The sequence below is a fragment of the Bufo bufo genome, chromosome 1, assembly GCF_905171765.1.
Source record: "Bufo bufo chromosome 1, aBufBuf1.1, whole genome shotgun sequence".
Classification (NCBI taxonomy): Eukaryota; Metazoa; Chordata; class Amphibia; order Anura; family Bufonidae; genus Bufo; species Bufo bufo.
Window position 1 is genome coordinate 169,119,600 of NC_053389.1, and position 26,281 is coordinate 169,145,880.

Here is a 26,281-nt window from a genome sequence, read left to right on the forward strand (position 1 = left end):
AATGAGCAGCACTGAGGTAAGACCATCATGTCTTACATGGGCAGTACTGAGGTAAAAACTATCAAATGTTACATGAGCAGTACTGAGGTAAGACCATCATGTCTTACACAAGCAGACCTGAGGTAAAACTATCACATCTTAGCAACATCTGTTATTTTCAACAATTACATGTCTTTACAACAATCGGAGAAGTTTCAGTTTTTTTGCCCAACTGTTGGGGTACCAAACATTGCTTACAACCAAGGGACCACAGAGTTTTTCTCCTTTGCAATCTAAACATTGCTGTGTAGGGACACTACTATTTGTCCATTAGCTAATCATAAATTATCTACTGATTATTTATCACATTTCTCCGACTGTTAGATTATTAGAAAATGACTGCAGTTGAAATTCCCCAAAAATGGCCAATAATTCCCTACGAATGACCTGTCACCAGGCATGTATAGAGCTCCCTTATGATAAGCTATCAGTGTATACTGTATGTCAGATCGATTCTCACCATTCCCATATAGATGCTAATTATACATGAGGAGAGCCTGGGATCACATACAGTGACTCAGCCACAGGGACATTAATGCTGTGCAGCGAAGGAGCAAGGACATGCCTCCAGCCATCAATTACCGGAGGTGCAAGGAGTCCTAAAAGGCGGCCTCGATCTTGATGAGGAAGCTACATCTTATACAACGTCTCCTCTGACTGAGCTCAGATATTAAAAAAGGAAATATTCCATAATTCTAGCGGCGAATATTAAATACAAGGCAAACATAGACAATACATACAGGAGACGAGAATACAGCTGACTGATAAGGAGAAACTGAGTCCCTGCAGGCATCCCAATCCACGTGAATCAACCTACAAACCTTCCTACCCCCCTACCTCCCCATTACAAGGACAACAATGGAAGCTCGTACAGAGAGTCTGAACATCGTCCATTACTAGTAAAGGGACCATCTGAGGCCTTGTGTACCGCGGACAATAAAAAGAATTCACTTCCGTTTTTAAGATGACAAATGTTATTTGCCTGTAACAATTGTTCAGACGCAGCTGCTGACCAGATGTTGATCCGTTCCTAATAGAGCCTTTATCTGTGGAGGAGCGACCATGTTTACATCCAGCAAAATCACTGTGCTCAAGATCAGATTATTGGAGGCTCCCCAAGTGAATGCTCAAAGTTTCATTTACATTACACAAGAACTGACTATAAACTAGTGGTATTACACTACGCATCTCCCATCTGTATGAAGACTTGACTACATCACTATTGTAAGGTGTGATAGGTCCTCCTCAGATTATTTAAGTACATGACTTCCTAATAAAGGAAGGAGAAGTCCAGCTCAGGTCGGGTGTGAATACGTGGTTTCTTTATTTTCAGCGGTTATAAAATTCCACACAGCAAGGTGTAACAAGTGACGCGTTTCAGACCTCTATAGCATAAGGGTCCTTCTGTCATGAAGGATCCTTATGCTATAGAGGTCTGAAACGCGTCACTTGTTACACCTTGCTGTGTGGAATTTTATAACCGCTGAAAATAAAGAAACCACGTATTCACACCCGACCTGAACTGGACTTCTCCTTCCTTTATAATTGCTCCTGCATTCCCGCATCCAGGTGCGGTGTCCGTGCCCAGAGGGTGTCATGGAGCAGGTGAGAGCTGCCTCTTACTTAATTACATGACTTCCTAATAAAATGACCACTGATAATTGTGATGTATGGTGTAAGCAGAGGTGACAGATGTTGCAATTCACAGTTCCTCAGATTCTTGCTGGAGACCTCACACCGGGAACGGCCAATGAATGGTTCATATTAATGAACCAATCCCTCAATACAAATGTGTTCACACAGCTGCTGAGATTACAAATGCTAGTGGCCAAGAAGGACGAGTCCTGAGCCGGAAAAACAGGCAGAAAGTCAACAGAGCTCTATGTCCAAGACAAACTTCCACTATGGAGGCACTGGGGATTAGAGAACAACGAGCTTGGAAGTCAGGTGCAAAGATGCGGTTTCTTCCTCTCCAAAGACATACTGATTGTGAGCCCCGTTGGGGACAGTTGGATTCTAATGTCTGTAAAGCGCTGTGGAATATAGTAGCGCTATAGAAGTGCATAAAAGAAATAAATAATGGGGTGTGCATCTTCCCCACAATGCAACAGGCCAGCGCTCTAGTTACAGGCAAGTGTGAAATATGTGCATCAGATGGAGAGCCCACACCAAAAAGGAGGAAATTTTTACACACTATTTGTATACAGGACACCAACATGTCCTGACATCCCTATCATTTATCAGCAAGTACATAAATTTATCCTTATTACTTCACCGGGACTCGTCAACATCAGCAGACAAAAAAAAAAAAAAGTGACCATAAAAATAACTGTTTAATAATTCCGGTTATAACAAGTTAGCCTCTATCCGTGTTTTTTGTCAGGCCGCCTCTCAGCGGGTTTGCCGTGCTGCGGCCGGACCTCTGGCCCGTCCCCACTATAGTGAATTGGGCTGGAGGGGACTTCTGGCAGCACACATGGGCTAGCGTTCGTACGGATCTGGCAGGCTGTTCCCCTGCTAACGCTAATGTGAAAGTAGCCTAACCTGTGAAGCCCCCCTGAAACGGATGGAGCAGCTGGTCGGAAATGCATGCTGCTAGTTCTCTACCCTTTTAAAGCTCTTTTCACATTCAGAGTTTATATTCAGCATGCAGTGACCCAACATTACCCACAAATGTACGCAACTTTGTCCCGACATCTTATATAGTCCTATACCTTTGTATACATTTACTAATGTGACGCAGACGTTGCTGATGCAAATTGGCACAATTCAGCATATCTAATTTTAGAAAAATCCACAATGCCTAGCTCGCCAAGGGGGTGTGGCTTAAAGTACGCCATTTTGCACCAAAATTGTAATGCAATTCTGATGTAACTTTCTGTTGCAGAGTAAGTCAACCAATGATTAGTAGAGAGTCAGAGAAAAGTGTCTATCCGTGCCACAGATCCAGCCTGAGCCCCTGTGATAAATCTGGTGCAGGTCTAGACAGCCTGTAAATTTACACCATCTATAGGATTAGTAACTCTGCGCCAGTGACTGGACTTATTTTTTGAATTTTTTTTTTAAACGAGGCCTACTAACTATGCAACCAAAACTATGTCAAAGGCACACACTAATTGCATACATTTGGCTTTGGGTTCTTTCACATCTGTGGCACTGCGATTCAGCCGCCTGTTCCAGCAGAGAATTGACCAGGCACAAATTGGAGCGTACCGCGGTTTTTGTCTGGCCGTTTTTCGGTATTTATCGCCTGAATGCAGACAGATCTCCGACAGACTCTATTATACTTAATGGGGCTGGCGGGCATTCCGGTTGCATCTGGCAGGGCCGGATCTGGAGAATTCAGGTAGTCTGTTCTTAACCGAAACAGCCTGCCGGCATAGACACTACAGATGTGAAAGTGACCCAACAATAATCTATGCGCATGCAGATGTATAAGGCAAGCATACACTTCAAAATCAGAACCTAATCTGAAACCCGAGGAATAGGCCGTGCTACAAAAGGTCCATTATTTTAGGTGCTGGTGTGAGTACCATATAGCTACAAGGACGTTATTAATGGAACAAAATAATAAAAGTTTTATTTGGTAATGCTCAAAAACGTATAAAAGAAGTGTGTGACCTAAAAACATATCGTAGGCACAGGAGTGTACATCACATGAGGCCCAGAATGTGGTGGCTTGTGATGTGGATAACACCACTAAATATGGTACTCCATGGAGGTACAGTCCTGTTTAAAAGGCACAGTGTCCAGTGCTGGGCAACAACAAGTGCCAGTGTCTTACAACTGGATAGTAATCCAGTCACCCCAGGGGACGGCAGACTTGCCAACCACTAAGTGAATGCTAAACTAGGAGCAGTAACGGACACCGCCAATATGGCTCATACACAGCCATGCGGCGGTAGGAACTGACCCCCAGTGTAGTTGTGAGGAGCTCAACGCGTTTCTGTGCACCAATGACTGAGCACTTCCTCAGGAGCTTAGAAATTAGCACAGGTCGGTGTACAGCCTGCCTAGACCACGCTCTCTAGGTTGAGAGCCGGCGTAAGGTAAAGCGCAGACAGTAATCTAGCCTGCCTAGACCGCACTCGCTAAGTTGAGAGCTGGCATCTACTGTGGCTCTAGTATGAACCACGGCGCTGGGATGGCCGCGAAGCGGCCTCCCGAGCACCGGCGTTTAAAGGGCAGCCACTGCTCGATCAGCCAATCCGGCGGGAGGTGCGGTTCTGGCGACGCCGGTCAGCTGACCAGCAGAGAAACAGGGGACGCCCCGGGGAGAGCGCACCAGCGCTTAGTGTAAGTATAACAGGAATACCACGGCGGCATATAATAGCTGGTATATAGTATGACAGAATACATGGGTGAGCCCAGAGATGAATGACAAGAAGGAAACACTCTAATAAAGACCCATTTAGTAAATGATAACAGGCAAAATCCACAAATATCGCAAGACAAGTGGCATAATATGTCATACACACCCAGATACCAAGGATAACTTGCCACAAACTTGTGGCAGGGTTAAATTATAAGTCTTGTTAACTTGCTGCACACATTCTCTGGCAAGTTGTACACTTGCAGAGCACTTGCAGCACAAGTTCTAGTTGACACTTTTTCAACTTGCAGCAAATTTGCTTGGCAAGTCTCTAGCAAGAGCATAATAACTTAACGAGAACTTGCAGCAAGTTTGCAAAAGCAAGTTAATCTGGAGACTTGCAAAGCAGACTTGCTGCAAGTTTACAACATACTTGTGAAGCTTGGCAAGTCTGCAATAGCTTAGCAAGTCATTTTCAAAATTGCAGCACAATTACTTGCTATCTGGGTAGAGGGACAAGCTGACAGGTGAATGCGGATCAAATGAAGGGGGTATATGAAACGGCATCATTGAGGCCAGTGGGTTTGATGGTATTCAGTCTAAAAATCCACTGAGCCTCCCTTTGCAATAGAATGGGGTCAACGTCCCTGCCTCTGGGTGACATCTTGATCAGATCAATGCCTTGAAACTTGACAGAAGCTGCCCTGGACACTGTCCAGCACTGGACACTGTGCCTTTAAAACAGGACTGTACCTCCATTGAGTGCCATATTTAGTGGTGTTATCCACATCACAAGTCACCACATTCCGGGCCTCATGTTCAGGCCTCCCAGAGCGTTTCGCTTGGGGGACACATGGGGGCAATGACACCATTAATGTGTATTTTAGCATGGTTTTGCTTGTTTTTCTCTTTCCCCCCACCCTCCTTTTTCTTGCTTTCCCGCTCTTTTATTTCAGGTTTTCATGAAATGGTTAAGTTCTGTCAGAATCAGCTGGTTTTAGCCGGTCTCACCTGAGCCTTGGATGTCAAGCAAGGATCTTCTGATTGGTGCATCTGGTTGCTGAGGGAGATTTCCGGACAGCTGATTGGTGTGGATGCCAGCGGCGGGAAAGATTGGTCCTTAAAAAGAGTGTTTCGGCGGCGTTTCTGGGCCAGTTTTATCAAGACCGGATCGTCGCCCCGCCCTCCCTCCCTATTCTTATTAGAGGGGCTGTATCACTCAGCTATTGCTGAGTGGATTTCGGTAATTATTGGAATTTTTAATGGTTATTTATTTAATGAATTTGAAGTTAATTATTTATTAATTTATTTACCCTTAATAAAGCATTGTGGCCATTTTTATTCCAACACAAGGTGTCATGTCATTATTTTATTAATTACTATGGTTCTGTTATTAAGTCTGAAAGGGGTCATTTGCCTCCATGTGATGTACACTCACGTTTTTGAGCATTACCAAATAAAACTATTATTTTGTTCTATTAATAACGTCCTTGTAGCTATATGGTTCTCCAAAAATTGTTTTGGACGTATACATTTTCCCTCACGTTTCTTCAGCTTTGCTGGGGTGAGAGTGGACTAATTAATGAAGTGCTTTCACAGATCAGATGTTCTCGCCACCTACGCAATCTTTACACCTTTGATGAATAATCTTGAACTCCGGGATCCTCGCCTCACTGACATCACGATTTGTCAAAAGTCGCCTCCTAGAAAGTTGTATCTACAAGCAGGGGCTCGTTATGAAACATTGAATGCGACCTCCTCTACAGTTTATGAGTGGACCTCCAACCTGACCAGCTACCGAAATATCTGCAGGCATGGAGAATTCATGATCTGATGGATTAATTTGATGGTATACTGGTGCATAAATCCGTGTTAATCTGATTCAAATAGCCAAGCTGGTCACACACGTTTTCTTATATAATTGGGGAAATAAATGGGGTCATAAAAAAAGACACGTTTATGAAGAGGAAATTATTGGAAAATGGCACAATGCATCTCTACCTATGGAACAGGATTTCTGCCCCACAGTTTATAGCATATCTGAATCATTTTTCTGTCAAATACAATCAATAAAAAGCTTCCTTATACCCTTGTGCTCAGTGACATAATATTCAGTGCGTTCCTTCATGCAAGAACCTTGAAAATCATAGGGATACTTAAAAATGAGGGATCCATCTGACTCCTTCGCCTAAACCTTACATTTCCATCTGTTCTGCTGTATTGATAAGGCGTCACACCATGGTGCTAAAGTCCACCAGACTACACGTGAAACTGATGTCACCATCCCAGGCCAGTTGACCTATTTTCAAGAAGGAAGTTGCAAATGATGAAGCCATTGTGGAACGTGGTGCTGATTTTTCGTCCATAAAGAGGAAACGTTGCTGTGTGACAGGACAGGTGGGTAAGTGGATTAAGCAGATCAGGTTTGTCCTCAGTGGTACAGGGCGGCCTCGAGAAATCCCAGTGTAACAGAATTAACCAGTGATGTCCTGAACCATCGGAAGCGGCATGAGACTGCTTCAACTTTACCTGAACAAGACAGTTTAGCCCTGATAAACAAGAATCCCAGACGACAGACAGGGAAAGGCGGAGCGCTGACTACCGTGCCCCACATGCAACCAGCAAGTCAAGGCTGAGAGATCTGATCGATGTCCATACTGCTCTAGATGCAGAGGGTAGTTAGAACCTGTGAAGTTTAATGGTGTAAGTGTCCTTCCTTTGACAGCACTCACTGCTCCTTCTATTGATTTGTTTCTTTCCTGTGGGGTATTAGCCGGAGCAAAGCTGATTAGGTCAGAGCCTTAAACCAAAAAAAGCTTCCCTGCATTAGCCCTGGAAGGAGGTGTTGGCCACTACTCCTGTAGTCACATCCACTGCCAGTGAACCAACGCTGGGGGATCAAGGACCAGACACACAATAGCAGATAAACCAGCGAAAACCATCACATTCATGACCAAGGCAAGATACTGCAGGAGTATTCCAGTCATTACATAAATGTGGAGCTCATCAAGACCATACATGCACCACCCAAACTTACATGTGACTGGAGCTATGGTACCTGATGGACGAGTAGAATTACACGAGGCAGCTTCCATGATTTCTTATGCAATATATAAAGATGTAGGGAGTGAATAAAAAGAAAAAAGAAAAACATAAAACCTCTGTGAGAACCAAAGTGTGGAAGGGTTAACAGACTCCGTTCTGATGGCACGGGATCCCAAGACCCATATGGCAGCACTTGGTTTAAACTTCCAGTCTGAAGCACAGGAAATGATGACTAAAGTGTTTTAACCATTGTGAGGCTGCAGAAAACTGAGCACATTCTCTCACATTCCACACAATTCTCTGGGGCAGAAGACATAATCAAACACATCTGCGTTCACTCCTATGGAGATGCTATCTGGGATCTGCACAATCTCCTGATGATCGGGGGACACCTATGTACATACGAGTCTTCTTCACACACAGCACAGAGCATGCAGAGCGGTCGCTGGATGCATCTTGGCAGAGGCAAGCTACTGCCTTAGCCCTGGAGATGGATCCTTTGTTTGCCAGGATCTGCTTCCAGCCTGGAAGGAGGTGTCATTAGAAGAATAAGACAAAGGCTGAGAGCAATGTCACTCACCTATGGCACTGAGCACTACTCCTTGCTTGAGGTCGGAGGGTACCTTGTGTAGGCTCCAGGTCTACACTCCAAGGTTTCCAAGTCCCGGCTGCAGAAGACATTGGAGGAAGCACCAACGCAATGAATATCACGTAATAGAACCTTCAGTGGTGTTAGCCCCGCCATACAAATGGACGGCAGCTTCTGGCTCTGTACCTCCTGTGTCCAGTCCGCTGTTTGCACACTGGCAATTTCATGCTCAATTTGTACTACAGAAAATCAGCAGTGATCCCTTTTCTCTTCTACTCGCTCACTCTCTAGCTGGCTGCAGGGGTCCCAGAGGACACTCCGCAGCGAAGCAGGGAGGGGAGGGAGGGAGGATGGGAGGCGATAGTGAGGATGCTTCTCTGCTCCATCATGTTAGGATGTGGAATACAAGGCATAGCAGATCTGATCATCCACTGACCATGGAGAAGCTCTTCACCCATCGTTTCACAATAGATTAGACTTATTGTTATTACAGGGAAAGTCTAATATAAGCACATACTCAGTGGAGATGGCCTGTGCACAATTACTGAACCAAATCAGAGACTGTATATCACATCCTCCGGCTGCACAGTGATAAACACTACGACTGTACACGTCAGGAATGACGGTAACTCACCATCTACCTATCTCATAAATAACCAGGTGCTTCCTATCATTTCTAGTGATATTATCCACTGAGACTGGAGAAGCAACATGGGCTTAATTAAGGTTGTAGCATTTTGGGATTACATGGAGATATCAGCTCTTCAACGGCAGTGACCACTACTGCAACACAGGCCCAGGTCGCAGTGCCCCATCAAATTGTATCTAACCAACCTGCGGAGCTCCAAGGCATAAGGACGTTTTATATGAAGAAAACTAACTGAGCACTAAATGTGTGTGAAAATATTACCTCATGAACCATCTCAAGATGGTATTGTGGTCCTATAGGGACCGATATGGGGAGACCAAAAAGGCAGTGCAGTCCTCCTCTATCCCAATACTCCAGATTTCTGCTCTGTTGTCTGTGGAGCCTTATTGAGAACACCGCCAGTCAACCATGACCAGATATGCTTACATAACATGATCATCAACATCTCATTTTTTCATTGCTTTACTGAAACACCGTCAGATGGATGACCACAACTATAACTCCTTGACCAACTTCAGTGTTGGACCAGATCCTGGTGAAAACACTGGGAGGCTGGGATTTTAATACAATCACAATAGTTGGGACCCTGTGAAAAATGAAAATAAAAAACAGAATGCAATGATTTGCAAATCTCAGACCCATATTTTATTCACAAGAAATCATAGAACACATATCAAAATGTTGAACGTGAGACATTATACCATTTCATGAAAAAAATAAAATAATAATAAATACTTATTTAGGCAGCAATACACCTCATAAAAGTAGAAACAAGCCCATGTCTACCATTGTGTAGCATCCCATCTTCTAACAGTCTATAAAAGTCTGGGAAATGATGAGAGCAATTGCTGGAGTTTTGAGAAAAGAATGTTGTCCCATTCTTGTCTCATTCAGGCTTTCACACTTGTGGCAGGACGGATCCGACAGGCTGTTAACCCTGTCTGATGAGTCCTTCCGCTATTTCGCTGTGCCGCCACCATTGACTATAATGGGGACAGGGGCGGAGCTCCGGCGCAGCACGGCGAAAGGCCGCCAGACTAAAAGTCCTGCATGTCCTACTTTTTAGTCTGGCGGCCTCTCACCGCGAACTGCCGTACTGCGCCGGAGCTCCGCCCCGTCCCCATTAAAGTCAATAGGGACGGAGCGGCGGTCCGGCAAAATAGCAGAAGGACGGATCCGACAGGGTGAACAGCCTGTCGGATCAGTCTTGCCGCAAGTGTGAAAGTAGCCTTAGGATTCTAGTTGCTCAGCAGAGTCCTCTCTGCAGGCAGACCAGATCAGCACCCTGACCCTCCTTCTGTGAAGCTATGGATGCAGTATATGGTTTAGCATGGTCTTGCTGAAATATGCAAGACCTTCCCTGAAAGAAATGTTTTCTGGATGAGAGCATATGTTGTTCTAAAACCTCTATACACTGTTCAGCATTGATAGGAACCTTACAACTGGAAAGGCACTATGCCAATGCAACCCTATACCATCCGAGATGCAGGCTTTTGAACTGTGTGCTGATGAGCTGGATGGTCTCTCTCTTCTCGAGTCCACAGAACACAGCCTCTGTGGTTTCCAAAAAGAATTTAGATTCATCTGACAACAGTTTTCAATTTGCTTGGGCTTTGGCCCAGAGAAGATGGTGGTGCTTCTAGATCGTATCGACAGATGGCTTCTTCTTTGCATCATACAGCTTTAATTTCCATTTGTGGATTGCACAGCGAACGGTGTCCACAGATGATGATTTCTGGAAGTGTTCCTGAGCCCGTGCAGCGATTTCCAGTACAGAATCATTCCTGTTTTTAACACAGTACCACCTGAGGACCCATAGATCACGAGCATCCAATATTGACCATCGCCCTTTTCCCTTGAGCACATTGGTAAATCTTTGCTTCTGAGAGACTCTGCCTCTAAATATGCTCTTTTTATACTCCGTCATGTGACTTAGCTGCAAATTTATTTATTTATTTATTTTTATTTTTTTTATTAGTAGCACTTTCTTTTTTAGCCTTCTCTTGCACCGTCCCAACTTTTTTGTTTCATGAAATGGTAAAAGGTCTCACTTTCAACATCCGATATGTGTTCTAATATCTATTCTGAATACAAAAAAATTTTGTATTTACATTTTACACAGCATCCCAATTTTTGGGAATTGGGGTTGTAGATACTGTAATTGTACAACATACTAGCACTCTGCTAGAACCACTGCTGTAATAAAAGGCAAAAAAACTCAAATTCAACAACTGCATTGTCAACCACCAGGAAAGCGATGCCCCCTGGGAGGGCAGGGTGTACACTGTGTGTATGGTCTGGCACATGATGACTGCTGAAAGTCCAGTCGGTGAGTCAGCAGATCCCACATCTTTTTTTCCGCTCTTTGTGCCATGTTGGCTCTGATGGTTTAGTTCTCTGGAGTAGAAAGACATTTCTTTACCTCTAGTGCGAGTTACTGCAGCTCTCCAGAAACACCACAGGCAAGTCATATATCAATAATTCTGTAAATTATAGAACATGTCCTATTCCTGACAAGAATAACCATTTCTAGTGATGGGAGTAGGAAAAATGCGGAGTGCACAAGGCACGTATACGTATTTTGCTGATCCGTGGTTTGCGAACCACAATATGGACATGGTTGTATGCATAAGGCCTAAGTGGTGAAAATCATTATGCAGATGTTACTAAAACCCACTGGTCTCACCAACCCTAAAAGATTGGGCGTTGCTTTCGGATTTTCTGCTTGCCAAATACCACTGCCTGCATCCATATGCCGGAAAGCTGCCAGATCGCCGCCATAACAGACTACCGGATTATCTTTAGTGCAGATGTGAACATGGCCTTATGCAGAGTCATTTAACATGCAACATCTTTTGCAGACTGTTGATTGGGTTTGGGGTAGATTGGCTGTAAAGTACCCATACACTTTAGTCTAAACTTGATCAAAACAGACGATTTTAACCAAAATTATCATTTGCCTGGTGAAAGATTGTTTTAGTCGACTGATGACAGATCGTTATCGTTTGAAAAGCCATGTTTGAAATTTTCGTCCGATAGTCATAAAAAGATCCTTCAATCAAAAAGATCATTGGTGAAGGACCTTTCATCCCTCGCCCGGTTTCATTGAACTTGTACAATATGGCCAACATGAACAATGGTAATGGCCAATATGAACTAAAATGTGTACGGTCATGTCTGCCAACAGATGGTCATCACCAGATGATTGATTGTTCAACCAACTATTTCTATCTAATGTGTATGGCCACCTTTAGGCTACTTTCACACAGGCGTTTTGGCTTTCCGTTTGTGAGATCCGTTCAGGGCTCCCACAAGCGGTCCAAAACGGATCAGTTTTGCCCTAATGCATTCTGAATGGAAAAGGATCCGCTCAGAATGCATCAGTTCAGTCTCCATTCCGCTTTGGAGACGGACACCAAAACGCTGCTTGCAGAGCTTTGGTTTCCGTCTGATGAAACTGAGCCAAACGGATCCGTCCTGGTACACAATGTAAGTCAATGGGGACTGATCAGTTTTCACTGACACAATCTGGCACAATAGAAAACGGATCCGTCCTCCATTGACTTTCAATGGAGTTCATGACGGATCCGTCTTGGCTATGTTAAAGATAATACAAACGGATCCATTCTGAACGGATGCAGACGTTGTATTATCTGAACGGTGACAGATCCGCACAAAACGCGCCTTAGGCTATAGAAACATAGAATGTGTCGGCAGATAAGAACCATTTGGCCCATCTAGTCTGCCCAATATACTGAATACTATGGATAGCCCCTGGCCCTATCTTATATGAAGGATGGCCTTATGCCTATCCCATGCATGCTTAAACTCCTTCACTGTATTTGCAGCTACCACTTCTGCAGTAAGGCTATTCCATGCATCCACTACTCTCTCAGTAAAGTAATACTTCCTGATATTACTTTTAAACCTTTGCCCCTCTAATTTAAAACTATGTCCTCTTGTAGCAGTTTTTCTTCTTTTAAATACCGTATTTTTTGCGCCATAAGACGCACTTTTTCCTCCCCAAAAATGGGAGGAAAATGCCCCTGCGTCTTATGGGGCGAATGCTGGCAGTTTTACATCGCTAGATGCGATGTACGGAGCAGGGGCCGGGGGAGGGACTGGGAGGAGGAGCTGGGGGCCGGCAATAGCGGTGCGGTCACTGTACTATAGCCCCGCCCCACCGCTCCGGTATACTAATATGAAATGTATTATTGAATTAAAAGTTATTAAACATTCCCCCCCTCACTCCTAATAGTACCGTATATGCGAATTTCTTCTGTATAATGCCGGCAGGCAGGACGGGCAGCAGCGTAACTCCCTGATGTCACGTGCCTGCGCCGCCTCCTTTATGAATGAAGCAGGCGGCGCAGACAAGTGATGTCACTGAGGGACGCGCCGGCCGCCCGGCCCGCCTGCCGGCATTATACAGAAGAAATTCAGATATACGGTACTATTAGGAGTGAGGGGGGCATGTTTAATAACCTTTAATTCAATAATACATTTTATATTTGTATGCGGCCGCGGGTGGGGGGGGGGGGGGGGCTGGGGTCACACGGAATCTGTGGATGGCACAGTTAAGGGGTGGGGGTCTGTGGATGGCACTGTTATGGGCTGGGGGGGCACTGTGGATGGCACTGTTATGGGGTGGGGGGTCTGTGGATGGCACATATATAACAGTGTCCGTCATCCACAGATCCCCCCATAAGTGTCCGTCATCCACAGATCCCCCCATAAGTGTCCGTCATCCACAGATCCCCCCATAAGTGTCCGTCATCCACAGATCCCCCCCATAAGTGTCCGTCATCCACAGATCCACCCCATAAGTGTCCGTCATCCACAGATCCCCCCCATAAGTGTCCGTCATCCACAGATCCCCCCATTACAGTGTCCGTCATCCACAGATCCCCCATAACAGTGTCAGTCATCCACAGATCCCCCCCATAACAGTGTCCGTCATCCACAGACCACCATTAGTTCCAAACCCACCAAAAGCACACCTTTTGGTTAAAAAATTATTTTTTCTTATTTTCCTGCCGAAAAACCTAGGGGCGTCTTATGGGCCAGTGCGTCTTATAGGGCGAAAAATACGGTATTCTCTCCTCTTTTACCTTGTTGATTCCCTTTATGTATTTAAAAGTTTCTATCATATCCCCTCTCGTCTTTCTTCCAAGCTATACATGTTAAGGTCCTTTAATCTTTCCTGGTAAGTTTTATCCTGCAATCCATGTACAAGTTTAGTAGCTCTTCTCTGAACTCTCTCCAAAGTATCAATATCCTTCTGGAGATATGGTCTCCAGTACTGAGCACAATACTCCAAATGAGGTCTATCACTGGAGGAACGAACTGGTGGATCTAATGCCTCCGGGAGCTGTTTTTTTTTATATGACCAAGGACAATTTATACTCAACAAGTTTTTCTTTCCTCACTGAAAGTTTTTGTAAAAAAAAATTTTTGAATTTATTTTCTCGTGTCCATGACTTTTTATGTGGTTTCACTCTTCACGATGACTATGACAAACTGACAGTGACATAGCAGAACCTTTGTAGAGAGGCTTTGCTTTTCGCCTCCTTTGAGGTAATGGTTTTACAAAAAAATCAGAGGGGGAAGACAAATGAATCTATTGTAACCAATTCCCGGTTTTACTGCTTGGTGCAACATGACCCTAAGATCACGAGGTTCCCCTCCAAAGACATGAAACTGGAGCCGAGAAGGGAGAGAGGCCAGAGTCCATGAAGTGTACAGTACACATCGGACCCTCGTAAACCCGTCCTGCACACAGCTGGCTCCTGACCCGTCCTCCAAGTCCAGTATAGGAGACACTATTACCTGTAATACATTCAAGATGCTGGTCATAAAGAGGACAACTCCATTGCCCCATAAACATACAGCACTGTCATAAAACATGGAGGCTCATCCTCATGACAGTTCTTACTTTCAAAGAAGTCATTTAGAATAATAACAGTCGGAGGAACATAATACAGAACTCTGCCCGCTGTGACCCGCCTGTTATTTCAGCGCTAGGTCCTTTAGGTGACCATCATGGGACCTCCACCAAGTCCATACAGCACCCATGCTGCAAATGTGCGGATGCTGAAGTATTTCATGTGCATCCACAGATCAGCTCAAATTACTCACAGGCACAGAGGCTGGGAAGGGGGCGGTGGGGGTCTGAGCAGCTGAGAGGAATATGACGGAGCACAACCAGGTCGACTAATCTACAATACTAAACCAGAAAACAGTGTGCATGGGGGAGGGGATATTCTAGATTAATAGACCAGCAAACCGTGTGTATGGGGAGGGGAAAGTGGACAGACAATATTCTGGATTAACATCTGGGTATACAGAGGTGGGGGGGGGGGGGGGCACATAATTATTAAGCCAGCATATAGAATGTGGGGGGAATATTCTGGATTATTAAACCAGCATACAGTGTGTAGGGGAAGAGGGGCACACTGGATTAATATACCAGCCTTAAAAAGTGTATAGGAAAGGGGACAACAATCCGGATTAATAAACCCAATATTCTGGCACACACATTCTGTGTGTGTAGGGGGAAGGGGGACACACTGGAATAATAATTAATAAACCGGGATACAATATATAGGGGCAGGGGTTTGTTTGACCCTTCATGTGCTCTGTTCTCAAGGTCAACTCAGATTACGGCACTTATCAATACATATGGCACCCTAGACCCCTGTATTCCTCCTCACGGCTCTTACACCAGGATTTTGGCAATCATTATGCCAAGGACCCGAGTTACATTTTTCTTTCATCAGCTTTTTATATAACAAAATGCTACTTTGAGATAAAACAGTGTATGAGGCAACCAAACCATATACTCCGGAGGATTAACCGCAGCATCTGCCGCAAGAGTGAGAAATAAGAAATGCCAGGTTGGGCACTGACATTTACCAGGTGCCCTCTTTACTTTATAAAAGGCAGGGCAGTTAGGAGTATGGAAATGGTCAAGACATGCTTGAAAATCTGCCTAAAATCAAGGCAAGGAGCTGTGGTTCCCTGAAGGAGTTAATGGACCCAGCTGCAGAGTTAGTCAGCGAGGCTTGACACGGTGCCGATGCTGGAGAAGGAAGCAGGAATTCCCTGGCATGGCGCACGGAAACCTTTTCACTGTGAAATACTTCCTTTTCCTGGCTGAAAAGTGTGCTGAGGACCGACTCTACCCACGTCTCCGATCCACCGAGAGCAGCGAGCTTTCCTTGCATATAACAGACATGACTTCCATGTGTTCTGATTCATGACTGCATGCCTCATTCACACGTCAGTGTTTGGTCAGTGATTTCTATCAGTGATTGTGAGCCAAAACCTGGAGTGGAGCCTCCACAGACATAAGGTATAAAGAAAGATGATCAACACCTCCATGTTTCGACCCGTTCCAGGTTTTGGCAAACAATCCCCGATGGAAATCACGGGCCAAACACCGACTGTGTAAATAAGGATCCATTCGCACGTCCGTATGTGTTTTGCGGATCCGTAAAACACGGACACCGGCAATGTGTGTTCCGCATTTTGCGGACCACACATCGCCGGCACTTTCATAGAAAATGCCTGGCAATACATGCCATATTATGCCCAACCTAAATTTTATTAAATAAAACACACCATAACAATAAAGAATACACTGACTAGAGAGTGGAGGTAAACGGAACTGATTTATTAAATAAAGTACCAAATACAACTTAACTTAAACTTTTAAGAGCCCAGTCATAAACTCAGACTCCAATAATAAATATATATATATATATATAACTAAAACTCAGAGTCCATCCCATCACGGGACGACTATCATTACTTCACCCAACATCAATCACATCCCCAAAACTTACCATAGATAAGGGGCGGGCGGGAGGGGCACACAGGATCCGGCTCCACAGGCAGGTTCAAGTCCAAGACAAGCCCAGCCTGCGGAGCACGGCTAATTATAGCCCCCTCTGCATCCCACTAAGCCAATCAGCAGCCGTCTCCACGGCTCCGCTAACCTTCCCTTACAACCCTGGGCTATCGTAGGCTAAAATTCCCACCAATTGCAGGGTGTTCACTGGGCAGAAATATTCCTCTGCCCAGTGATCCCACAAAAGCGGGAAACCCTTTTCCCGCCAAAATTGCCTACCAATAACCCATCTATCACCAGGCAGACAATTACCACAGGTCAAATAACCATAGGCAAATGCCAGTATGGCCATGCGTCCCCCTCCATAATGTCCGGGGGCCCCCTCATTTCTTGTCTTGTCCGCAATTGCAGACAAGAATAGGACATGTTCTATTTTTTTGCAGAATGGAAGTGCGGATCCGCAAACGCTGACAGCACATACCGGACCCATTCAAAATGAATGGGTCCGTACCTGTTCCGCAAAATTGCGGAACGGATGCGGACCCATTTTGCGGACGTGTGAATGGACCCTAAAGCCTTATGGCAGAGAGAAAACCACATTGTGGTAAACCAATAGTAAAGTGCAAGGGCACCTGTGTTTCACCTGATTCACCGAAACCAATATTCGAAACCAATGGGTTAATTTATTTCATTTGTGAACACTGTCCTTTTTTTTTCAGTGAGATATCTAGGCTTGAGTGAAATCGAACTTTAGATGGATCCAAAGTCGATTCGTTCAAATACTTTGATTTTAATACTGTTTCCGTACAGCATTACAATATATTGGCTCCGTGGAGTCAAAGTTCGTCTCGCCCTAAAGTCACGCAAGACTTCGGTGAATTACTACTGTATTCACATCTGCGTATTTAAAATATCAATCCTCCGAACTGGGCTTTAGTACTGACTGGTAATTGTTTTTAAATACGCAGATGTGAATACAGTAGTATTGTGCGAATCAGATCGGGCCATGTACATGAGTTATTAGGCAGGCATCAGACAGCAGCCATTCGGTAGTAAATCTGCAGAGCAGGCACAAAGCCTGTAACATGAAATAACGAGAGCCCATCACAAAGCAGACTCTGCAGTTGATGAAGTTAAAGTATAACTGTCATATTTTTTTCTCCATATTTTGAAAAAGGAGATTAGTATCACCTTAGTGGCCATCTTCAAATTTTATATTAATTCTTCCTAAACCATTAAAATCATTCAATTTGTCCCCCATAGCGCCTATTCTCACCTTACTCTAAAACTGCGTTGCTAGGAGAGGTCGGTCTATCTGTTGGCTGCGCTGGAGGACGGGAGACGCACGAGCAGGCTGCCCTGCTACGCGCGCGCTCACATCCATTCCCGGAAGTGAGGGCGCTGTACAGCAGAGTACGATCTCAGTGAGATCGTGAAAACTCAAATCCGATGGTATATTCTAACCCCCAGGCGTTCCCATGGTTAGAATATACAGGGCCCCGCAGCTTAAAGGATTATACATTTATTAACTGTAATCTGTAACTTTAAAGGGCTTCTGTCACCCCCATTGTGCAATTTTCATTAGCCGACATTAGCTATTTGCTAATGTCAGCTGAGTGCAATCATACATGTCCTACCTTTGTCTGTGGCTTATTTCTTGTAAAAATCATACTTTTATCATAAGCAAATTTCTTCACTACCAGCAAGTTGGGCGTGTACTTGCTGGTGGCCGCCGCATCTGCCGCTTCTAGACACGCCCCATCTCCTCTTGATAGACAGGGCCAGCGAGCGCGCTCTTCCTCCCGCTTGCCCCGTCTGCTGCTGAATTTCCGCGCCTGCGCCGTAACATTTCTCGATCGGCGCAGGCGTACTGAGTGAAGGACGCGCGCTTGCCAGCTCCTTCCTCAGTGCGCCTGCGCCGATTACATCACACTACACCCGGAAGAGTGTAGTGTGAAAACCATTGACGAAAAAAGGATAATATCCGTGTCGTATCTGTGGTTTTCACGGACCCCATAGACTATTATTTGTGTGATGAATCAGTAATTACGAACAAAATAGGGCATGCTTCCACAGCCCGTGGAAAACCACAGATTTGTGAATACACACATTAAAATCAATGGATACGTGTGCTGTCTGTGGAGAACATGAAAGAGACCTTATATGGAGTGAGCTGCCGCCGAAAGGACACGCCTGCTGAGCTGCCGCCGAAAGGACACGCCTGCTGAGCTGCCGCCGAAAGGACACGCCTGCTGAGCTGCCGCCGAAAGGACACGCCTGCTGAGCTGCCGCCGAAAGGACACGCCTGCTGAGCTGCCAACTTGACATAAATCTAGCAGAACTATTGGAGTAATGGGGAGATCTCTGGAACCATGTGAGGTACAGGACTAGTTCTAGTCTTGTTATAAAGAGATTGCCGTGTACTATATGTTTTCTGATTCATGGGATAACCCCTTTAACTTGTTTTCACCTCTGGATTAAACGTCACTGCATGAACCAGTGTAATGATCCAAATATTATAAGCAGCTGTGAGGTGGTAATGTCTCGTGTACTGGAGGTATGTCCTCTGGACTGTGACAGATTTGTCACTATCCTGCGAGCTCAGCCATGCCACTAGAACTCATTACAATTCATAGCAACTAAGCTACAGCTGCACATAAAGCTGGACGATTTGCCCATAAAATGTAATTTTTCCAACTTAAAGGGAGTCTTATTTTACTATCCAAACTAAGGCCTCATGCACACGAACGTAATCCGTTTCCGTATGTCCGTATTTTCGTTCTGCAAAAAAATCGAACATGACAAGGATAGGACTGTTCTGTTAAGGGTCAGCTGTTCCGTTCTGCAAAATACAGAATGCACACGGACGTCATCAGTATTTTTCACGGATCCGTTTTCTTGTGGACTGCAAAATACATACGGTCGTGTGTAATGAGGCCTAACCCCGGCACCCTGCAGGTGACACAGACCGCATTTCGCACCTCTTATCTCCCTCTGGGCATCAACGCTGAGCCAGATATACAACTTTGTTCAAATACTCCTCAGAGCAAATGGTGCCCCAGCCTCTCCCATCTTGTTCAGGCCTTGCTCTACCCCCTTGCTCTGTGTCACCACCTCATTTTTATTCTAACCTCACCTAGGCCAGATCTGAAGTCTTGTTGGGGCACTGTGTCTTACCTGACCCGTGCATGTGCCATCATCTACCTACTGTGTGCATCTGCTTGATCGACTACACTCCGCATGTCGGAGAAGACAGAAGAAGCAGGCGAACGGCAGTGTTGCTGATGCCCACAGCAGGCAGGTAGATGGTGGTACATGCATGGGCTGGGTAGCACACAGGAAATGCATGATATGGTGATGTCAAAGCGGTAACAAGATTGGAGGGGTTGGGCATCGTTAGCTCAAAGGACTGCACCTGTGCACTTTAGACCCAATTTACTTATTTAAACAAAGTTGTTTTTGTGGGCAACGCTGATGGAGATCCTGTGTACAGGGGGTATTTTTAACCCCTAAAGTACTATTCTGGTATTAGGGCCACAAGATTTTTTTTCTTGCATGGTCACATTCAGACTTTTTTAATTTTCCATCAACATATGTATGGAATTTTTTTTGTGCAGGAGGAGTTGTATATTTCAGTAGCATTGGGGTAATACAACTTATTAACTTTTATTAAAGGGGTTTTCCCAGATTTTAATACTAGTGAGTATGCTCTGGATAGGTCATCAGTACCTGATCAGTAGGGGCCTGACACCTGGGACCCCCGCCGATCAGCTGTTCGAGAAGGCGGCGGTGCTCAAAGTAGCGCCACGGTCTTCTCTCAGCTTTTTCTATGCCAGTGACGTGTTGTGAATGGGGCTGAGCACGATAACAAGCACAGCTTCTATACAATGTATGGCGCTGTGCTTGGTACGCTGCGAGAAGGCCGTGGCGCTCACAGAAGGTCCAGGGCCTTCTCAAACAGCTGATCGGCGGGAGTCCCACTGATCAGATGCTGATGACCATTGTCGTTATTCTACATTTCAGTCCCAATCACCCATCCCATCTCTTCAACAGCAGAGATGCTGATATCAAGGAGAACATTTATGAAAGAGAGGAGGATTCTAGAGGACAACAAGGATGAGAAAAGGGGTGATGATAGAGAACAAGAATGAGAGAATAGATGTTGATATCCAAGGAAGCCACTGATGACAGAAGAGATGCGGATGCCAGAGGAGAACATGGATAGGAGGAAAGATGCCGATACCAGAGGAGAACAAAAAGGAGAGGAGAAGAGACGTTGCAATCAGAGGAGAACCAAAAAATGAGAGAAGAGAAGTTGCTATCAGAGAATAGTAATGTGAAAATATGCAGATATCAGAGAACACAGATGAGAGATAGGCCTCATGCACACGACTGTTGTTGTGGTCCTTTACCGAGCCGCATTTTTTGCGGCTCGGGTGCGGACCCATTCACTTCAACGGGGCCGCAAAAGATGCGGACAGCACTCCGTGTGCTGTCCACATCCGTTGCTCCGTTCCGTGGCCCCACCAAAAAAATATAGCATGTCCTATTCTTGTCCGTTTTGCGGACAAGAATAGGCATTTCTACAATGGGCCGCCCGTTCCGTAAATTGCGGAAGGCACACGGGCGGCTTCCGTTATTTGCAGATCCGTGGTTTGCGGACCGCAAAAAACGGAACGGTCGTGTGCATGAGGCCATAAGATGCTGATATTGAAGGAAAATGCAGACGATAGAAAAAAATGCTGATATCAGAGGAGAACATGTAGGAGAAAAGAGCTGAAAGGAAGAGAGGTGTCGATATCAGGGGAGAACACCAATGAGAAAAGAAATTAGATGCCAATATAAGAGAACAGACCCCGGAGAATGGCATACGGTGGGGTAACAAATGAGGAGGAGTGCCGATGTCGCAGGACTTCCCTGATATTTGCAGTTCCATGGTCGACCAGTAGTGCAGCACAGCTTATAGAAGAAGGCATCTTCCAGGTGTTTTGTAGCTCATGTGTCTGTTCTAAAGATAAAGCTCCCACATGTGAGAAGCCCATGTATTGGTGACTGCAGCTGTGAATGTAGATGCTGGTGTACGTGGCTATGATCCTCACACTCCTAAGGAAGGGTAAAATGAATCATTTGGACCAACAGAGCACAATTGGGACGTTTGCCTAGATGTAACCACCAACAAGCGTCAAAATGATAACTGATGTTCACTGAAGATTCATCTGGACCATAATCTGGAGGTCGGTCATGTGCAAATAAGGGCCCAAATTGCAGTTCCACAAAACGTGGATACCGGACGTGTGTACTCTGCCTTTTGCGGCCCCGCTGAAGTGAATGCGGACGAAAAATACGTTCATGTACATGAGCCCTTAAGGGGGTTGCCCGTTTTGGACTGGTAGATTCACCCCCGTTGCACCTACAGGCTCATTTGCATATATTAAAACTTCATTTTTCTCAGCAATACGGGCACATAGGAACATGGGACCAACACAGATGTCTTCAGCTGCCAAGTGTACATGTAACAGGTCAGCCAGTGTCATAGGTACAAAACTGCTGACAGATGCCCTAGATCTAGATACAGGAAAGACACAAATCACGTTTATTAGGTCTGCCGAACCCTTCAGCTGTTTCCATAGATGCAGGAGGGGAGCACCAGTTCTGGAAAAGCAGGCCACCACAGACCTCTCTTTTAAAACACAGAGCACTGTTACATAGCTTTTTCTCAGTAGAATAAAATCTTTCTATATCCTTCCTGATTGGAGACTCCATTACCGAGATATCATATTTTTACAAATATGCAGATGAGCTGTTTGGTGCAACAAGGACATCACCATTGCTCCCGTTACACCAAAGCTCCGCTCCTTCCTGCACCTGGCCACTCCCTCCCTGCTTTGATTGACAGGGCCGGGCACGATTGCATCACCGCTGCTTGGCCCTGTCAATCAACGCTAGAAGGAGTGAAGATTTGGTAAAATGAGAGCAACGGTGACGTCTTCATTTTGCATATTAGGAAAAATGTAATCTTGGGAATGAAACCTCGGCTCAGGAAGAGAATAGAAACGCTTTATCCTGGTGAGCAAAAGCCATCTCCCTTTAAATTCGGCCTTCGGAGCTGGTATTCCCCTTCTACACAAATGTGCTGGGCCTGCCATGTACGGACAGTTAAAGGCTTAGGCAGACATTTTTATTATACTTAAACCAGGCTGAGTGGTGTATACAGCTTCTCTGCAGACTAATGCATCTCCATGGTCAGAGCAGTCGAGTGCTATTCACAAATAGCAGCTAATAGATCCGAAAAGCATTTCTCCTACAACGCAGTCAATACAACTACATCTGAGAAAGAAGAGACCTAGGCTACAACACTAGAGGAAAAAAGACAGCACGGAGCAGCCTGGACTATGCTAGGGACACAGAGTCATAGCTTTTTCACATGACAGAGGTGCATATATGCTTTAATATATTAAGGGGTATTCTGGTAGGTAAAAGTTATCCCCAATTCACAGGATAGGGGATAACTATCAGATTGGAAGGGGTCCTACCAAACACGAGAACGGGAGCCCCGTACCACCTGCTGCTCCCCTGAAATGACCAGAGCAGCCGATCGCACATGTGCATTGCTGCTCCATTTATTTCTATGGGTGTTCCAGAGATAGGTGAGCACTGTACTATGTCATCTCCGGAACGCCCAAAGAAATGAATGGGGCGGCCTCACGCAAGTACGACCGTCCACTCCGTGAAAGGGGTTGTCGAACTTCAGTAAGTGGCATTTATCATGTAGAGAAAGCGAATACAAGCCACTTAATATATTATTATTATCCATATTGCTTCCTTTGCTGGCTGGATTCATATTTCTATCACATTATACACTGCTCGTTTCCATGGTTACGACCATCCTGCAATCCATCAGTGGTGGTCGTGCTTCCACAATATAGGAAAAAGCACTAGCCTATGTGCGCTCCCATGGTTCCTGCCACCAGAGAGGCTGATGCATTAACTTTCTGTACATGATAAATGTAACTTACTGAAGTGAGACAACCCCTTTAATTCCTGGGGAGCAGCAGGGGGTATGGGGCTCCCATTAGTAGGAACCCTACAAATCTGATAGTGATCTCCTATCCTGTAGACGGGGATAACTTTTATCTACCGGAATACCCCTTTATCCTCATCCACAGGATAGGAGATAACTATCAGATTTGTAGGGTTCCTACTAATGGGAGCCCCATACCCCCTGCTGCTCCCCAGGAATTAAAGGGGTTGTCTCACTTCAGTAAGTTGCATTTATCATGTAGAGAAAGTTAATGCATCAGCCTCTCTGGTGGCAGGAACCATGGGAGCGCACATAGGCTAGTGCTTTTTCCTATATTGTGGAAGCACGACCACCACTGATGGATTGCAGGATGGTCGTAACCATGGAAACGAGCAGTGTATAATGTGATAGAAATATGAATCCAGCCAGCAAAGGAAGCAATATGGATAATAACAATATATTAGCAAGTGGCTTGTATTAACTTTCTCTACATGATAAATGCCACTTACTGACGTTCGACAACCCCTTTAATTCCTGGGGAGCAGCAGGGGGTATGGGGCTCCCATTAGTAGGAACCCTACAAATCTGATAGTTATCTCCCATCCTGTGGATGGGGATAACTTTTACCTATCGGAATACCCCTTTAAGATTAGGATGGACTCATCTACCATGTGCTTCCTCACAGGTTTTTTGGTGCAGTTTTTGAAGCCAAAACCAGTGGATTGAAAGTGGAGAACTTGTATACTTTCTCTCCTGTTAGAATTCACTTCTGGTTTTGGCCTCAAAAACTGCATCACAAAGCCCGAGCATGTGGCAGAACCCTCAGCGTAAGTTTCCTAGGTTCCCACACAGCGGTGGTGACGTGGCCCCAGCGTGTTGATTGTTGATGGATAATGGTTGCTCTATTTTGTGAACCAATATCCACTTCAGATGCATCACCAGTGGTGATCTGCTCCACCTGCCACCACTACGCTGGCCTTTTTATTATGGATCTCATTACGGCTGCCTCTTGGAGCAAAGATCTTATCGAGTCATGTAGCAGCAGACAATAGGAGCGAGCTACAAACATCAATCTGCATTTGGATCAATACTTCCGTAAACTTAATCACATCCACAAATGGGCAAACACTGCTACCTCTGAATACCAATGGCCTGGAACCGAAGTAACTATATGCAGTGCAGACAAAGACCACAGACAACATTCACATATACTGTGCCCTGTTATCATACATCAGATACAGGTAATACAGGGAAGGACTGTATACATGGATCTGCCCCCTGTTATCATGTATCAGATACAGGTAATATAAGGAAGGCCTGTATACATGGATCTGTCCCCTGTTATCATATACTAGATACAGGTAATACAGGGAAGGCCTGTATACATGGATCTGCCCCCTGTTATCATGTATCAGATACAGGTAATATAAGGCAGGCCTGTATACATGGATCTGTCCCCTGTTATCATATACCAGATACAGGTAATACAGGGAAGGACTGTATACATGGATCTGCCCCCTGTTATCATGTATCAGATACAGGTAATACAGGGAAGGACTGTATACATGGATCTGCCCCCTGTTATCATGTATCAGATACAGGTAATACAGGGAAGGACTGTATACATGGATCTGCCCCCTGTTATCATATACCAGATACAGGTAATACAGGGAAGGACTGTATACATGGATCTGCCCCCTGTTATCATATACCAGATACAGGTAATACAGGGAAGGACTGTATACATGGATCTGCCCCCTGTTATCATGTATCAGATACAGGTAATACAGGGAAGGACTGTATACATGGATCTGCCCCCTGTTATCATGTATCAGATACAGGTAATACAGGGAAGGACTGTATACATGGATCTGCCCCCTGTTATCATGTATCAGATACAGGTAATACAGGGAAGGACTGTATACATGGATCTGCCCCCTGTTATCATTAGTGATGAGCGGCAGGTGCCATATTCGATTTCGACGAAATTTGCGAATATTCGATAGAATATTCGTTTTATATTCGTCGAAATCGAATATTCGTCATTATTCTTGTTATCGCGATTAATATGCGATTTAAATAATCGCGTATTGCGATTTTAACTTAAAGAGGACCTTTCACTACTCTACAAACTAAAAACTAACCATATCAGTGGGCAGAGCGGCGCCCAGGGGTCCCCCTGCACTTACTAGTATGTCTGGGCGCCGCTCCGTTCGCCCGGCATAGGCTCCGGTGTGTGCGCTCCCTCTGCTGTACTGGAGTGATTTCTTGTATGAGGCGTGTCCCTTGCTGCAGCGCTAGCCAATCGCAGCGCACAGCTCATAGCCATAGCCAGGCTATGAGCTGTGCGCTGCGATTGGCCAGCGCTGCAGCAAGGGACACGCCTCATACAAGAAATCACTCCAGTACAGCAGAGGGAGCGCACACACCGGAGCCTATACCGGGCGAACGGAGCGGCGCCCAGACATACTAGTAAGTGCAGGGGGACCCCTGGGCGCCGCTCTGCCCACTGATATAGTTAGTTTTTAGTTTGTAGAGTAGTGAAAGGTCCTCTTTAAAGGCTACTCTCCTATTGAAATAGCAATGCGATTAATTCAAGTTATAATAATCGAATTTCGATTTTAACTTAGCACTGCTATATTCCATATTCGTTAATTCTAGCCTAATATGGAATATAGCAGTGCTAAGTTAATATCGAGATTTGATTATTATAACTTGAATTAATCGAATTGCGATTTCAACTTGGACCTGGTTTACTATGGTTGGCTTGGTAG

At 45.1% G+C, this 26,281-nt stretch overlaps 1 protein-coding gene across 6 annotated transcripts in view; it reads right to left on the reverse strand.

Moving 5' to 3' along the window:
• ARHGAP32 (Rho GTPase activating protein 32) overlaps nt 1-26,281 on the reverse strand; it is a 241,496-nt gene that overhangs the window by 57,753 nt on the left and 157,462 nt on the right. The window contains exon 1 of one of the 6 annotated variants that reach the window (XM_040431918.1): nt 7,977-8,260. The exons of the other annotated variants lie outside the window; for them this stretch is intronic. The gene's annotated coding sequence lies outside the window, so the exon portion shown is untranslated. Of the gene's footprint in view, nt 1-7,976; nt 8,261-26,281 lie in introns of those variants that run through there. 6 annotated transcript variants of the gene reach the window in all.